The sequence below is a fragment of the Heterodontus francisci genome, chromosome 34 (genome assembly GCF_036365525.1).
Source record: "Heterodontus francisci isolate sHetFra1 chromosome 34, sHetFra1.hap1, whole genome shotgun sequence".
Taxonomy (NCBI): Eukaryota; Metazoa; Chordata; class Chondrichthyes; order Heterodontiformes; family Heterodontidae; genus Heterodontus; species Heterodontus francisci.
Window position 1 is genome coordinate 21,041,214 of NC_090404.1, and position 17,101 is coordinate 21,058,314.

Below are 17,101 nucleotides of genomic sequence, written 5' to 3' on the forward strand. Positions count from 1 at the left end.
GTGTAGGTCCAGACTGGGTGGCAGGTTCCCTTCCCTGAAGGACATTAGTGACCCAGTTGGGGTTGTACCTCAATCTAGCAGCTTTCATGGTCACTTTTCCGAGCCATAAATTACCAGATTCATTCAGCTCCATTTCACAACCTGCCTTTGTGTTTTTGTGGGTTATCTTATACACTTTTTTTCTTTTTTAAATCAGTTTCACAGGGTTTTAGAAGGGGAGGATTTGCAGCTGGGAAATGCAAAGCAAACATCAGATCAGGATCTGAAGCAGTCGCCCAATTTACTGTAACCAGAATATCACTGGATTTTGAATGTGAAAGGAAAAAGTAGCGATCACAGTGGGGAAAAACTGTACACGTGTTCTGTGCATGGACAAGGTTTCAGCCAATCACCTGGCCTGTCGAAACATAAGTGCAGTCACACTGGGAGGAAACCATGTAAATATGGGGACTGTGGAAAGAGATTGCATTATCCAGTAGAGCTGGAACCTCATCCACGCAGTCACACCCTGGAGAGGCCGTTCACCTGCTCTGAATGCGGGACGGGATTCCCGCAATCATTTGACCTGCTGATATACCAGCGGGTTCACACTGGGGAGAGGCCATTCAAAAGTCCAGGCTGTGGGAATTGCTATAAATGTTCGGCTGAACTGATGTCACATCAGCGTGTTCACACTGATGAGAAACCATTCAGGTGTTCTCACTGCGGGACTGGGTTCAGACAATCGGGCAACCTCACTGCACATCAGCGCATTCACACAGGGGAGAGATCATTCACCTGTTCTGAGTACGGGAGGAGATTCACTCATTCAGCTGCCCTGCTGAGACACCAGCGAGTTCACACTGGGGAGAGACTGTTCACCTGCTCAGAGTGTGGGAAGGGATTCACTCAGTCATCCAACCTGCTGAAACACCAGCAAGTTCATATTTAACTTGGGGATGAGAAATTTCCACCAAATAGCGGATTTCCGACATTGGGGTTTCAGAAATCTACCATTGGCCTTTCCCTTTCCGACCTTAACCAAAAGCCGTCCAACCACGACGCTGCCCAGATGTCTTTTTACCTGTTTTTAAGTCATCTTTACTTTTTATAGTCTTCCACCTCGGTGGAAATGAATTTTAACCAGGAAAGCAAGTGGGTGGAACGAAATACTCCTTCACAACTTCAGTGTGTCAGTCTTCTGTTAATGGCCAAAAAGGAGGTGTGTGTAAACACAGACCAATTCCCAGTGTTTTTCCCTTTTTGGGATATCTTAGCAGAGACCACCTGAGAACTGACACAGCTCATTTGATATGGCTTAAAGTTAATGGTGCAGGATCAGTAGCTGGCAAGTCGCTGGTCTGCAGCAAAAACATTGGTCTGTCAATAGGAATTTGAAACTTGCCCCCATTTACACAGCTGTGTGTGTCTGAAGTAATTTCTGAAAACCCTGCACAAACTGGTTACTGCATGTGAATATCCTGTTGTGAGCATGAACTGTATAAACTGAATATATCCTGTGCTTTACAGCAACTGAAGTGATCTGGAGTTTCCACTTATCAGTTTGCTCAGGTGTTTGGCTGAATTCCATTCATTGTTCATCTCCATTTTCACTGTCTACTGCCCCAGTCACACTGTAAACCTTGAGTCAGTGTGAAGCCGTATTTTGCACCATAGTGATGCAAGACAAGGAGTATAACTCTGGACATCTTTCTTCAATGTGTGGTTTGACATTGCTTAAGATTATCTGGAAATGGCTGTCCTGCACCACAAGTGCTGTGTAATGGCTACAGTGCAACTATCCTGTGAGTTCTCTGCAGTCATTATAAATGGTCACTGGACTTCTGAGACTGATGACACAATACTCTGTACATGTATGAATATGTATATACAGAGTGCTGCCTTTTTCCAAGCCAACACAATAGTTATGATTTTCAGCTCACCTTGCTGTTAAATGCAGCTGCCACTGCACCAATTGATGCAGTAGAACAGGAGCCAGAAGTGTTCATCACTGTTGGGATATACAGCTGTCCATTGGACCTGCTGCATTGTCACAGGGCCATTACCAAACTTTTGAGCCTGATTTGAGGATGATGCAACAGAACCTCAAACTTGTTACTGAAGACGTCGTCGGCTGTCCCTCGATTTGAGGATGACGTCTACTCAAGGTCACGAGTTTCTGCCATGGGTCTTCAGGTTACTGAACAGGCCGATTCTTGATCGGCAGATCTTTGGGCACATGGGGCAGGACGTCCCACCAGGTAGTGGGACCCGGAGTGCAGGATTTGCTTCCCAGAGGTACAATACTAGTCTCATTATTTTTCCACTGTCACTAGCAAGATCTGGGGCAATTTTTATGTTACATAATATTTGGACACTTGGAAGGAAAAAAAACATTTTTAATTCGTTTTCATTTAGAATTGAGATCTGCACTGCAACAAGATTATTTTAGTTCAAAATCTTTATAATGTGACTAATTATTTTAAATTATAAAATGTACCAGGAGTCATGATATTTAATAACAAGCATTCTATATGCACAGGCACCACATTTGCTGAAGTTAATGAGGTTATTTTCCTCTTTAGTAGCTGGAGGTAAATAATTATCTGAAAGAAAATTGGATCGGGAGTATCACATGCTCCGAACAGAATGTATGTGATATTCCTGTCCATTTAAGTTTATGGACAGTAAATTGGACAGGCTGTATAACTGGTATACAATCCTCCCTACCTGGTTTTGCTTTCTGCTTCATTCAGGTGATTATGTCATAACACAAAATAAGAAAAATGTCCCCACTTATGTTCAAGTTTCTGGATTGTCAATGTCTCTGAAATGTTTACTTTTTATTAATTTATATACCTACTGATTTGTGCACATCACTTACCAAGGTACCAGAATGTGCCATCTGGTATGTTTATATATATTACTTTCCATTAAAGTTGACACATCTTCACAGAACACCTTTTACATGAACAAGCTATAAATAGGCAGAAGCAGGACATTGAGATCATGAAACTCTGTAAAACCAATTATCAGCTGTCAGGTAAGTCTCATGAAATTGTATTCTGAGTACAGTGCAATTTTATTCATTACAGATGCAAAATTGCACAAAATTGCCATTACTCAACTAGTTTGCTTCAATAACAGTGCTGTAATTACAAGATTCATTGTCAAAAAAAAAAAATCAGACTTTTTTGTCTCCGGCCACTAATTTTCAAACCTTTTGGTCTTTGGCCACTCTCACCCCTGCATTTATTACTTGTTTTTGTGAAATACTCTCCCTATTAGTGCTCAACTGCTGGATAACTCTGATTACATTTCTATGTGTTTATACATGTCTATAAAGTGTCTGTGTGCCCAGATTTAACTAAGTTGTGATTTGTAACCAATAAATGATGTTTCAGGCATGACTTGTAGTCTGGTATCTTGGTGATTTGTCAAGAAAGATTTAATTCACTCACTCAGCAGCTTGAGAGGAACCAGACTGAGGTTTAATGAACATAAGAAATAGGAGCTGGAGGAGGCCATTTGGCCCTTCGAGCCTGTTCTGCCATTCACCAAAATCACGGCTGATCTTCTACCTCAACTCCACCTTCCCGCACTATCCCCATATCCCTTAATTCACTCAGTACCCAAGAATCTATCAATCTCTGTCTTAAATATACTCAACGACTGAGCATCCACAGCTCCCTGGGGTAGACAATTCCAAAGATTCACAACCCTTTCAGTGAAGAAATTTCTCCTCATTTCAGTCCTAAATGACCGACCCCTTATCCTGAGACTGTGACCCAGTGTTCTAGATTCCCCAGACAGGGGAAACATTTTCTCAGCATCTACCCTGTCAAGTCCCTTAAGAATTTATTATGTTTCAGTCAGATCATCTCTCATTCTTCTAAACTGCAGGGAATAGAAGGCCTAGTCTACTCAATCTCTCCTCATGGGAGGAGATGGATCATAGTGGGGGTGCTGTGGCATAGTGATTATGTTACTGAACTGGTAATCCAGAGGCCTGGATTAATGATGCAGAGACACAAATTCAAATCCCACTACGGAAGTTTAGGATTTAAACTCAATTAATTAAATAAATCTGGGATTAAAAAAAGGCTAGTCTCAGTAATGGTGACCATGAAACTACAGGATTGTCCTAAAAACCCACCTGGTTCATTAATTTTCTTTTAGGAAAGAGATCTGCCATCTTTGCAGTATCTAGTGCCTTCAGTCGTTTCTTGATATCACGTGGAGTGAATCAAATTGGCTGTAGAAATGCAGCAAGACCTGAACAATATCCAGGCTTGGGCTGATAAGTGGCAAGTAATATTCGTGCCACACAAGGGCCAGGCAATGACCATCTCCAACAAGAGAGAATCTAACCATCTCCCCTTGACATTCAATGGCATTACCATCGCTGAATCCCCCACTAACAACATTCTGGGTTTTACCATTGACTAGAAACTGAACTGGAGTCACCATATAAATACCTACAAGAGGAGGTCAGAGGCTAGGAATCCTGCGGCATGTAACTCACCTCCAGACTCCGCAAAGCCTGTCCAAAATCTACAAGGCACAAGTCAGGAGTGTGATGGCATCCTCTCCACTTGCCTGGATGGGTGCAGCTCCAACAAGACTCAAGAAGCTCGACACCATCCAGGACAAAGCAGACCACGTGATTGGCACCCCATCCACAAACATTCACTCCCTGCACCACCGACGCACAGTGGCAGCAGCGTGTACCATCTACAAGATGCACTGCAGCAATGCACCAAGTCTCCTTAGACAGCACCTTCCAAACCCGTGACCTCGACCAAGTAGAAGGACAAGGGCAAAAAATGCATGGGAACACCAACGCCTGCAAGTTCCCCTCCAAGCCACACACCATCCTGACTTGGAACTATATCGCTGTTCCTTCACAGTCACTGGGTCAAAATCCTAGAATTCCCATCCTAACAGCACTGTGGGTCTACCTACCCCACATGGACTGCAGCGGTTCAAGAAGGCAGCTCACCACCACCTTCTCAAGGGCAATTAGGGATGGGCAATAAATGCCAGCCTAGCCAGTGATGCCCACATCCCATGAATGAATTTTTAAAAACTCAATCTGCCCTATATGTGACCTCAGACCCACAGAAATGTGGCTGACTTAACTGCCCTATGAAACGGCTCAGCAAGACATTCAGTTATGTTCAATGAGGTGGCTCACGACCACATTCTCAAGGGGAATTAGGAATGGCCAATAAATGCTGGCTTTTCCATTAATATCCACATTCTGTGAGTAAGTAGAGCAATCTCCTCATCCCAGGACTCAGACTAGTCAACCTGTGTTACATTTGCTCAGGGGGAACTATGTCCCTTTTTATGTAAGGAGACCAAAACTGCACACAGTTCTCCAGGTGGGGCCTCACCAATGTCCTGTATGACTGTAGTAAGACTTCTTTACTCTTATACCCCAATCCCTTTGTAACAAAAGCTAACATACCATTTGCCTTCCTAATTGCTTACTATACCTGCATGTTAACTTTCTGTGATTCACATATGAGGATACCAGGTCCCTCAGAATGGAAACATTCTGGCGGCACAGTGGCGCAGTGGTTAGCACCGCAGCCTCACAGCTCCAGGGACCTGGGTTCGATTCTGGGTACTGCCTGTGTGGAGTTTGCAAGTTCTCCCTGTGTCTGCGTGGGTTTTCTCCGGGTGCTCCGGTTTCCTCCCACAAGCCAAAAGACTTGCAGGTTGATAGGTAAATTGGCCATTATAAATTGTCACTAGTACAGGTAGGTGGTAGGGAAATATAGGGACAGGTGGGGATGTTTGGTAGGAATATGGGATTAGTGTAGGATTAGTATAAATGGGTGGTTGATGTTCGGCACAGACTCGGTGGGCCGATGGGCCTGTTTCAGTGCTGTATCTCTAATAAAATAAAAATAAAAATTTTTCAGTCTCTCACCATTCATAAAAACTGATTTTTTTATTTTTCCTATCAAAGTGGAATACTTCCTACTTTGACACATTGTATTCCATCTGCCATATTCTTGCCCACTCACCCAACCTGTCTATATCCCTCTGCAGCCTGTTTGTGTCCTCACTGCTTACTTTCCCACCTAACTCTGTATCCAGGTTTGCCGATGATACATTACACTCAGTCCCTCTTACAGACAGGTAGGAAATGGGGTGACTGGCTTCCACTTTTCACCTCTCAACTGACCACAGATAGTGTTTTTGTTAAACTAGTGTTTTAGCCCCTGAGTGTTTTAAGGGTCAAATAAACAGACCAGTGACACGTTTTCTTGTAGGTTTAAAGAGAGAAAGATAACTATTTTTTCCACAATAACTGAATTGTTCACAACCTTCACCCACTCACACACATTCACACACATAAGGATCGATGTATAGAAAGGAAAAGGTAAGATGCACTTAAAGTCCCAAGTGATGTCAGAGTTTTGTGGTTTGCAAAAACCTGTTGATTCATCTCAGGAGGAAAGTCTTTTCAAAGATGCAGGCCTGGATGTTTGTAGTCTTGAACTTGCTGAAGTGTTTCAGACTTCTGGTTTACTTCCGCCGGTGGGGAATTCAAAGTCACCTTGCAACTTCTCTCGGCCTCAGTTGTTCAAAGATGGTTTGAAACTGTTTTTGTAGGCAAGGCACCTTTGCTTAGCTGGTCAGCCTCACAGCTTCTCTGGCTGGAAGTATACAAACATACGAATTAGGAGCAGGAGTAGGCCACTCGGCCCTTCGAGCCTGCTCTACCATTCTATAAGTTCATAGCTGAACTGATTATTCCACATTTCCACCTACTCCCGATAATTTTCCACCCCCTTGCTTATCAAGAATCTATCTACCTCTGCCTTAAAAATATTCAAAGACTCTGCTTCCATCGCCTTTTGAGGAAGACAGTTCCAAAGACTCACGACCCTACACACTGTTTGTATCCAAGTTGATATTAGGGTAGTTGAAATCTCCAACTATTATTGCCCTATAGTTTTTACACTCTGAAATTTGTCTACATATTTGTTCCTCTATCTCCCTCTCACTATTTGGGCGTCTATAGTAAAGGCCTGCCGAGGTCACAAAATAAAACCCGACCCAAACCCAACAGAACCACATCAGACCCAAGCCCGACCCAGCCTGAGTCCCTCCATTTTTTCCTGCACCCGACCCAACCCAAACACCGGAATGTTCCCTTCACTTACCTTGTGACTCCCAATCTTCAGGGAGCTGCAGCACGAGCATGATGATGTCATAGAGACGCACACTCGGTCACTGTGCAGACTCAGAGTTTCCCTCTTTGACATCCCGGACTCCCAGCTCAGGTAGGTTTTTCACTTTTCACACTTCTTGCTGTGTGTATCCGACTGGCCCGACCCCGACACATGTCGTTGGGTCCCGTCGGCTTCATGTCAGGTAGCAGGCCTTTAGTCTATGGTTCACTCCTAGTAGTGTGGCTGCCCCTTTTATTTCTGATCTCCACCTATACGGCCTCATTTGATGATTCATTTAGTATATCATCCCTCTTCAATGCTGTTGTTGATTCCTTAACCAATAATGCTACACCCCTCTCTATCCCGCCTGAAAACTCTATATCCAGGGATGTTGAGCTACCATTCTTATTTATTTAGAGATACAGCACTGAAACAGGCCCTTCGGCCCACCGAGTCTGTGCCGACCAACAACCACCCATTTATACTAACCCTACAGTAATCCCATATTCCCTACCACCTCCCTACACTAGGGGCAATTTACAATGGCCAATTTACCTATCAACCTGCAAGTCTTTGGCTGTGGGAGGAAACCGGAGCACCCGGTGAAAACTCACGCAGTCACAGGGAGAACTTGCAAACTCTGCACAGGCAGTACCCAGAATCGAACCCGGGTCCCTGGAGCCTGGAGGCTGCGGTGCTAACCACTGTGCCACTGTGCGTCCCCTTTAAGCCAAGTTTCCATTATAGCAACAATATCATGTTGCCACGTGTCTATCTGTGCCCTAGGCTCGTTGGCTTAATTTACTATACTCCTTGCATCTAAATAAATACCTTTTAACACTGCCAAATTCCTGTGCTGCACACTTTTTAACCTTTGCTTTTTCTGCCCTTCCGAATCACTCGCTAACTTTTTGCCTTCCGTTCCCTGGCCTGAAATTGTCCTATCTGGAACTACCCTCAGGTTCCCATCCCCCTGCCAAACTAGTTTAAACCATCCCCAGCAGCACTAGCAAAACTTCCTGCAAGGATATTTGTCCCAGGCCTGTTCAGATGTAGACCGTCCGGTTTGTACGGGTCCCACCTTCCCCAGAACCAGTCCCAATGGCCCAAATATCTGAAGCCCTCCCTCCTGCACCATCTCCCCAGTCACGCATTCATCTGGTGTATTTTCCTATTTCTATACTCACTAGCACGTGGGCTTGGGAGTAATCTGGAGATTACTACCTTTGAGGTTCTGCTTGCTAATCTCTTTCCTAACTCCCTAAACTCAGCCTGCAGGACCTCATCCCTCTTTCTTCCTATATCATTGGTACCAATGTGGACCACAATCTCTGGCAGTGCGCCTTCTCCCTCATGTCCAGAGGCATAGAATTGTAAAGAAGTGAAGTTATGTTAAATTTGTATTGAACTTTTGTTAGATCACACTTGGAGAACTGTGAACAGATCTGGTCTCTATACTATAAACAGGATATGGAGGCACTGGAAAAGGTGTAAGGAAGATTTGCAAGGTTGGTCCTAGAACTGAGAGGATAAACTTATCAGGAAAGGCTGAACAGGCTGGAGCCCTTTCCCCCAGATAAAGGAGATGGTTGATGGATGATCTGATAGAGGTCTTTAAGATTATTAAAGGGTTATACAGGCTGGATGTAGAGAAAATGTTTTCACTTGTGGGGGATTCCAAAACTAGTGGTGATGAATATCAGATAGTCACTAATAAATCCAACAGAGAATTCAGGAGAAACTTCTTTACCCAAAGAGAGGGAAGAATGTGGAACATGCTACCACAGGGAGTAGTTGAGATGAATAGCAGACATACATTTAAGGGGAAGCTAGATAAGGACGTGAGGGAGAAAGGAATGGAAGGTTATGCTGATCGGATTGGATGAAATGTGCACCATCCTCTTTTCTAAAGATCTCTCAGCTTCTCTAATGGCCGCTTTTGTCTCCCTCAATTGTGGGTGATATTGCCCAAAATACAAAGACCAGAAGTCTAGTTTCACAAAGCTACTCGGCCTTTCCACTGCCCCCAGGCGTTACCACCTGCCGGTTCATTTACATGTTCTCAATGGCTGACTCCTTGTTTTACAATCCAAAAGTCTGGGAGGGTGAAACCCATTGTTCTTCAGGTGTTAGTGCTGTAATCTCTGTTCTTCAGAAAACAGTCTTGGATCTGTTCCCTCTGTTGTCCTGGTAACCTTTTACAGAGTGGAGGGGAGGTCAGCTGACCACCTGGAGTCCATCGTGAACTTTAAAAAAATCACAATCTATAAGATATAATCATGTTACAAGGTCCAGTGATCCTAACACCAGTTCACAACAGAAATGAACTGTGACTCTGACTCAGTTGTTACCATTGTTACCTCTGAGTCAGAAGGTTGTGGGTTCAATTCCCACTCGAGAGTTTGCTGTGTGCAATTGGCTGCTGTGTTTCCTACATTATAACAGTGACTACACTTCAATCGTACTTCATTGACTGTAAAGCACTTTGACATGTCCTGACGTAGTGGAAGATGCTGTATACGTGCAGATCTTTCTTTAACCGTCAGAATGAACGTGGTTCAGTCCTGGCTTAACAGCAATAGCAGCAGAATCCAACCACTGCAGTCAACTGTGAACTTGCTGGTGTTTCAGCAGGTTGGACAAACAAATGAATCCTTTCCCACACTCTGAACAGCTGAATGGCCTCTCCCCAGTGTGAACTCGCTGGTGACTCATCAGGGCGGATGAAGTAGTGAAACCTTTCCCACACTTGGAGCAGGTGAACGGCCTCTCCCTAGTGTAAGCACTTTGGTGTTTCACCATTTCACATCTGCTTTTAAAGGTCTTCTCACATTCAGAACATTTAAAAGGTCTCATCACTGTGAATGTTCTTGTGTGTCAGCAGGTTGGATGACTGAGTGAATCCCTTCCCACACACTCGAGCGCAAGTGAACGGTCTCTCCCCAGTGTGAACTCACTGGTGTCTCAGCAGGGTGGATGAACAGGTGAATCTATTCCCATACTCAGAGCAGGAGAACAGCCTCTCCCCGGTGTGAGTGCGTCAATGAGTTTCCAGCTGGGATGAGTAACTGAATCCCTTCCCACAGTTTTTCCATAGTGCAGGTGTCCTTGTGTCTCTCCAGGTTGGATGATCAGTTGAAGCCTCATCCACACACAGAACACGTGTACAGTTTCTCCCCACTGTGAATGGTGTGATGTTTTTTCAGGCTGTGTAACTGGTTCAAGCTCTTTCCACAGTCAGGGCACTGGAACACTCTCACTCGGGTGTGTGTGTCTCGGTGCTTTTCCAGTCACACTGATTTTGAAATCTTTTCCCACAGACAGAACAGACAAACATTTCTCCTTCCACATTCAAAGTCTGAAGATATTCAGTTCTTGATAAATCGAGTGACTGTCAGATTTTGATGTGATATTTAGTTTGAGCTTCCTGGAAATCATTCTCTTCTCATACCCTTTAAAAAGTTTACAAAAGCCATCACTGTCAGTACAGGATAGAAATTCAGAACAGACAATTCTGGTTTCTATGGAACATTCTTTCCTCTCTCTTTCCGTCAAACATGTGGTCCATTCAAAGTAAAAGAAGCCAAAATCAGCAGCTAAGTCCCAACAAAAGCAAAATACTGCAAATGCTGAAAATCTGAAATAAAAACACAAACTGCTGGAAACAGTCAGCAGGTCTGGCAGCATCTGTGGAGAGAGAATCAGAGTTCATGTTTCAGGTCGATGACCTTTCATCAGAACTGGGAAAGTTTAGAAATGTATTAGGTTTTGAGCAAGTGATGTGGGGGGGAGGGGGGGGAGGGTGGAGAACAAAATGGAAGGTCTGTGATAGGGGTGAGGGTGGGAGAGATTAAATGACAAAGATGTCATGGAAGAAAAGGCAAAGGGAGTGTTAATAGTTGTAGTAAAAGACAAAGCATTTACCCAGAGAGTGTTAATGGCAGAATAATTAAAAGTTCTGTCCAAAAGCAAAATCATGAAAAATAAGTTTAAGACTGACACATGGTGGAAAAAACAGTCAAATAGGATTCATGGTCTGAAATGGTTGAACTCAATGTTGAGTCCTGGGAGATATCAGACTCACAGGAGTACAGCTCACAGTAGTGTTCAGCCCAGCGAGACTTCCCTTTACTTCTGTCGATGAGTATTTTACCATCTGCTGACTTCAGGGGAGCAACTTTGGTGATGGCAGGGTCAAGCTCCCTCTTGATTCCTCTGTACATTGCTCATAGATTTCCTGTCACATGCAGTTTGGATTTCTTGACATAAGCTGATCCAGTGTTTGTTTGCACAGTATCTTCCTCTCCTTTGCAAGGCTGTCTTGGCTACTTTCAGGTTGTGCAGTGTCTTAGCTATTGGGTTTATGCAGGCTTTATTTTTTGCATCTATGACAGATTTTATCTCAGCTGAGTAGGTTTCAAACCAGCCCTTGTTGCAGGTTCTGCCTTTACCAAATGATGCTTCTGCTGCTTCGTCGATGATTGAGCTCAGTGACTTCCAAACTTCATCAATGTCCCCATCGGTGCTTTCCGTTAAGTCTTTGGTGGGTAGAAGTGTTCTAGTGGCAGTGTGAAGTGCTGGGATTTGGCATCATTGCTTATACAAGGGATGTTGACGTGTGGCGGGCTGTCATGTTTGGATCTGTGGAACTTTCGGGGGCGCACCTTCACTCTGCTGCTGATCAGAGAGTGGTCGGTGTCGCAATCTGCTCTCTGGTAGGTGTGGGTGTGAAGAACACTGGGTAGATTGTGTCTCCTTGTGATGACTAGGTCTAGTTAGTGCCAATGCCTGTAACTTGTTCTCCTTGACTATAAGCATCAAGAAAACCATGGTCATGGGACAAAGTGTTGCATCAGAGACACACAGAGCGGGAGAGAGAGAGGAGCACTGCCGGAGTGGAGGTTTAAAAAGCGCACCAAATAGAGGCCTGCTACCCGACCCGAACCTGACGGGACCCGATGACATGACGGGTTCGGGTCGGGTCAGGCCGAGTCCAGGTCGGGTCGGGCCAAGTCGGGTCGGACACACACGGTAAGCACTCTGCCGGTAGGTACTGAAATTTTAAAAAAAGACTTACCTGAGCTGGCAGTCCGGGATGAAACTGAGTCTGCGCAGTGAGCGAGTGACGTCACTATGACATCATCACTCACGCGCTGCAGCTTCTTGCAGGTTCGGTGAAAGTAAGGTAAGTAAACGGATGGTCGGGTCGGGTCGGGTCCGGGGCTAAATTGGAGGGACTCGGGCTGGGTCAGGCTCGGGTCTGCTGTGGTTCGGTCGGGTTCCTTTTTCCAAACCTGAGCAGGCGTCTAGCAACAAAAGTCGAGACTCGGAGACCAGAGTCAGAGCGAGACAGAGAGAGGAGCACCGCCGGAGCGGAGGTTTAAAAAGCGCGCCAAAAAGCCAGAGTCGGAGACTGGAGGCAGACATAGCGGGAGCAGAGCAGGGGAAAAAAAACTGAAAAGTGACATCCGTGTGACTCACAATCTCAGAGAGAGCATGGAAGAAGTTACCTGTTTGGTGAGTATCTGGTAAGTGATTAAGGTCCATTTTAATCCTAACGTTAAAAATAGTAAAGGAATTAGTGGTGAGCTTAATAAAATATATTAAAAGGAAAATAAAATAAAATAATTGAATAAAATAATTAAGTAGTCAATAAAAACACATTAAGAGTGGCAGGACAGGTGATATGTCACAGCTGCATGTGGGAGCTCCTGGATACCAGCGTGATTCAGGGCAAACACATCTGCAGTAAGTGTTTGCGGCTCAAAGAGCTTCAGCTCAGAGTCATTGAACTGGAATCCGAGCTGCAAACACTGAGGGAATTTAGTTACAAGATTAGGTTGGAGAAGCTGGGCTTGTTCTCCTTTTACCAAAGGGGATTGAGTTAAGATCTGATCGAGATGTACAAGATTATGACTGGTTTAGATAAGGTAGACAAAGAAAAGCTGTTCCCATTAGCTGATGGTAGAAGTACTAGGGGACACAGATTAAGGTTTCAGGCATGATACAATAAGGCTGTGAGGAAGAAGTTTTTTTACACAGCGAATGGTAATGACCTGGAACTCACTGCCTACGAGGGTGGTGAAAGCAGAGACAATCAATGATTTCAAAAGGAAATTAGATGGGCACCTGAGGGAAATAAACCTGCAGGATTACAGGGATAGAGCAGGGGAATGGGACTGACTGGATTGTTCTACAGAGAGCTGGCATGGAATCAAAAAGCTGAATGTCCTCCTTCTGTGCTGTAAAGACTCATTTGTGTCATCTCCACTTGTAATTTAACCCTTAGAGTCCAGGCATCAGGTAAATCTACGCTGCACTTCCTCCAAGGCCAATACATCCTTCCTAAGGTGTGGTGCCCAGAACTGAACACAATACTCCAGCTGTGGTCTAATCAGGGCTTTGTGTATCTCAGTGATTTTCCAGTCACACTGATACCTGAAATCTTTTCCCACAGACAGAACAGACAAACCTTTTTCCTTCCACATTCAAAAGCTGATGATATTCAGGTCCTGATTAATTGAGTGGCTCTGTCAGATCTTGATATGATGTTTGGTTTGAGTTTCCCCATCTGCAAATCCTCCCTTTCTAATACCCTGTAAAAGGAGTTTACAAAAGCCATCACCGTCAGTCCAGGATAGAAATTCACAACATTTTCTCCTCCTGCTTCCTGGCCCAGGATGGCTGAACATGCACCCTGCTGCACATTGTCCCGAGGGAGGCAACACACCACCTTGGATTCAGGTCTGCAGCTGCAGAAACGCCTGTCTATTCCCCTGACTATTGAATCTCCTATCACTATTGCTCTTCCAGTCTTCTTTGTGCCCCCCTGTGCAGCTGAGCCAACCGTGGTGTCATGGACTTGCTCTGGCTGCACGCCCCAGAGAACCATTATTTTCCTCAGTATTCAGAACTAAAAATACTGGTTGGAGAGTGGAATGCACTCAGGGGTCGCCTGCACTTCCTGCCTGTTTCTTCTCGACGGTCTTTTGGCCATCCATTCCCTCTACCCCTGCATCCTCTTAAAGCTGCAGGGTGACATCTATAAATGTTCTATCCACAAAGCTCTCACCTCACAGATGTACCACAGGGACACCAGCTGCTGTTCATTCTCCAAAATCCAGAGCTCAAGCTGCTGCAAGTTTTTTGTTATTCATTCATGTGATGTGGGTGTCGCTGGCTCGACAAGTAGTTATTGCCCATCCCTAATTGCCCTTGAGAACTGAATGGCTTTCTACGCTGTTTCAGAGGGCATTTAAAAGTCAACCACATTGCTACGGATCTGGAGTCACATGTAGGCCAGACCAGGTAAGGAAAGCAGATTTCCCATCTCATGAACCAGATGGCTTTTTAATTCCAGATTTATCAATTGAATTCAAATTTCACCTTCTGCCGTGGTGGGATTTGAACCCATGTTCCAGTGACCATACAAGTACGCCACCGCCTCCCCTTCCTGCACAAATGGGTCTCTGAAGTTCTCACATCGCACAGGACGTGCACTCGAGGTCTGAGCAGCCCCACCGTTGACAGGAATTTGGAACTTTTAACCGCAATGGCTTTTGTCATCAAAAAGGATTGTGTAATATATCAGTGTAGTGTGACATGTTCAAGTGTTGAATAAGTAAAGAAAATATATTTGATTACAATTTGGGGTATCAGCTATTTACAAAGTGCTATTTAGTTAATTGGGGATTTTTTTTTTAAGTTTAGTGGTTATAATAAAAGACTTAAAATGTGAAATCTTGTTAAATTGGTCTGGGGGTTCATATCTTAATGGTCTCTCTGAACTTGTAACAACTGGAAAGTGGGATTAATCTGAATACCTCTTTTTCAGCTGGCACAGACACAATGGGCTGAATGGCCTCCTTCTATGCCATAAATTTTCTACATTATCGATTTTCTCTAGCACAGGATGTGCACTCCAGAGGTTAGAGCAGCCCTGCCATTCCTCTATCTATTTGATAATAAAACTTGTGACTACGAATAAACCTCACTACTTAAAAATAAAAAAGACTCACCAGCTACTCATTTCCCTTCTGTTGGTGTCAGTTAAATCTAGGGAAACTGCTCCTTATTCTGAGGAAAACTGGAATGTTTAATTTCCAGTTCTGAAGAAAGGTCACTGACCTGAAACGTTAACTCTGCTTCTCTCTCCACAGATGCTGCCAGACCTACTGAGCGTTTCCAGCATTTCTTGTTTTTATTTCAGATTTCCAGCATCCGCAGTATTTTTCTTTTAATTTAACTGCCACCTCCTTGGACAAACTTCCTAACTTTGGAGAAAGGTACAATACTGACCAGCCAATCAACTCACAGGCTTCCTGACTCGGCGGCTGAATAGGGGAGGCGCTACACCATCAATTTAATAGTGTCTCCCCCTCCGCCCCCGGGCTCTCGCCGCACATCGGACGAACCCGGCGGCTGTGATTTGAGTCCTGAGAACCGCTGAAACTCAGAGTTGCAGAAGGTGCTCTCAGCTTCCGGGAGCCGCACCGCGCATGCTCCGCACTGATAGGCGGGCACCGTGTAGGCGGGGCAACTCTGCGTCTGCGCATTACTGCCCTTCTGTTGGGGATAGGCCGTATTTGCCCACGCGGAGCATTCTGGGCAGTATAGGCTGTCATTTATAAGTCGGAGAATGGACGGGCAGTTCATGTTTCATACTCAGAAAAATAAAATGGTATAAAACAGTGAACATATATTAACGTAACCACTAGGTGCTGCATCAGTGGCACATTCGCAAATGCTAATCGACTGAAACATCACTGTCTGCGACGTCTGTGGCAGCTGCCAGGAATAAAGATAGCGCTGCTCAATTTGACACAAAACACGAATTAAATCCAAACCGCCTCAATGGTCGCATTCAGGTCCCTGCTCCCTCCCGCGATCGCAGCTTCAATCGCCCCCTTCAGTTCCCCGCTCAATCACCGCTTCTCTTCCCCGCTCCGTCCGCCGTCTGTCTGCTCGCCATTCCCGAATACTTGCCGCTCCCTTCCGGCGCTCGTATTGGGAGGTTCAATGGCGGAGCTTCAACCCAACATTCTCGGCGATGGAAAAAAGTTCCCTATTCACAGCACAGGAATCCAGTGCGCAGGCGCTGTGGGATAGTGTTTGAGGCATGCGCAGTGCCGAAATTCTTTTCGCGCAAACGCAATACCCAGCAGTGTTTGGAGCATGCGCATTGCAAGTGATGGCGGCGGACAGGAGCTTATGAATCGTATCTGAGGATATCAGGGCAGGTATATACACTGCTTCCCCCTTTTCCTCCTGGGATGTTTCACTGGAGTCGTGTTGGTGAGTGCTTCTAAACTCCGTCTCCCTATCCCGGTAATGTAGGTTGCTGTGAGTGTTGGATTATATTGCCTGTCCTCATTCTTCCTCCGTTTCACACTCCAAGTTCCAGGCTGCAGGCTCTGGCGGCTCCATGTGCCTGAAACGTTAACTCTGTTTCTCTCTCCACAGATACTGCCTGACCTGCTGAGTATTTTCTATATTTTCTCCTTTTATTTCAGATTTCCAGCATCCACAGTATTTCGGTTTTATTTTAATGCAAGCATTGCTCACAGAACTGAGTCGAGAAACACAGACGGATCAGTTAAGAGCCGGTTTGTATCGGGGTGGGTGTTGGATGTGGATGTCGGTCCCTGACCTCCTGTGTAGGTCTTTTTTCTTGTATCTGGAGTGGAGATGGAGGAGCAGCTGCTGGCCTTTGAGCCCAGTCAGGCCCAGCAATTACCAATGTGTGACTATCAAGGGAGGAGAGGCTGTTAAATAGACACCGATCACTCAATGTGAAAGAGTTAAAGTAACAAGTATTTCTGTAGATGCTTTTTAATCCATTTGACATATACAGATATTTTTACTTCATTGTTGGGATATGGGCGTCACTAGCCCATATATTGCTAATCCCCAACTGCCCATTGAGGTGG

General features: G+C 44.9%; 1 protein-coding gene and 1 long non-coding RNA gene across 2 annotated transcripts in view; one reads left to right on the plus strand and one right to left on the minus strand.

Annotated features, from left to right (window-relative positions):
- Positions 1-6,255: 6,255 nt before the first annotated feature.
- On the minus strand, positions 6,256-15,655 carry LOC137349191 (uncharacterized). Its single transcript, XR_010969279.1, has 3 exons — positions 15,300-15,655; positions 13,645-13,768; positions 6,256-6,653 (listed from the first exon to the last, which is right to left on the minus strand). It is a non-coding gene; the product is annotated as an uncharacterized lncRNA (long non-coding RNA).
- A 718-nt stretch (positions 15,656-16,373) lies between these two features.
- LOC137349183 (zinc finger protein 256-like) overlaps positions 16,374-17,101 on the plus strand; it is a 37,352-nt gene continuing 36,624 nt past the window's right edge. The window contains exon 1 of the mRNA XM_068014601.1: positions 16,374-16,466. The gene's annotated coding sequence lies outside the window, so the exon portion shown is untranslated. The remainder of the gene's footprint in view (positions 16,467-17,101) is intronic.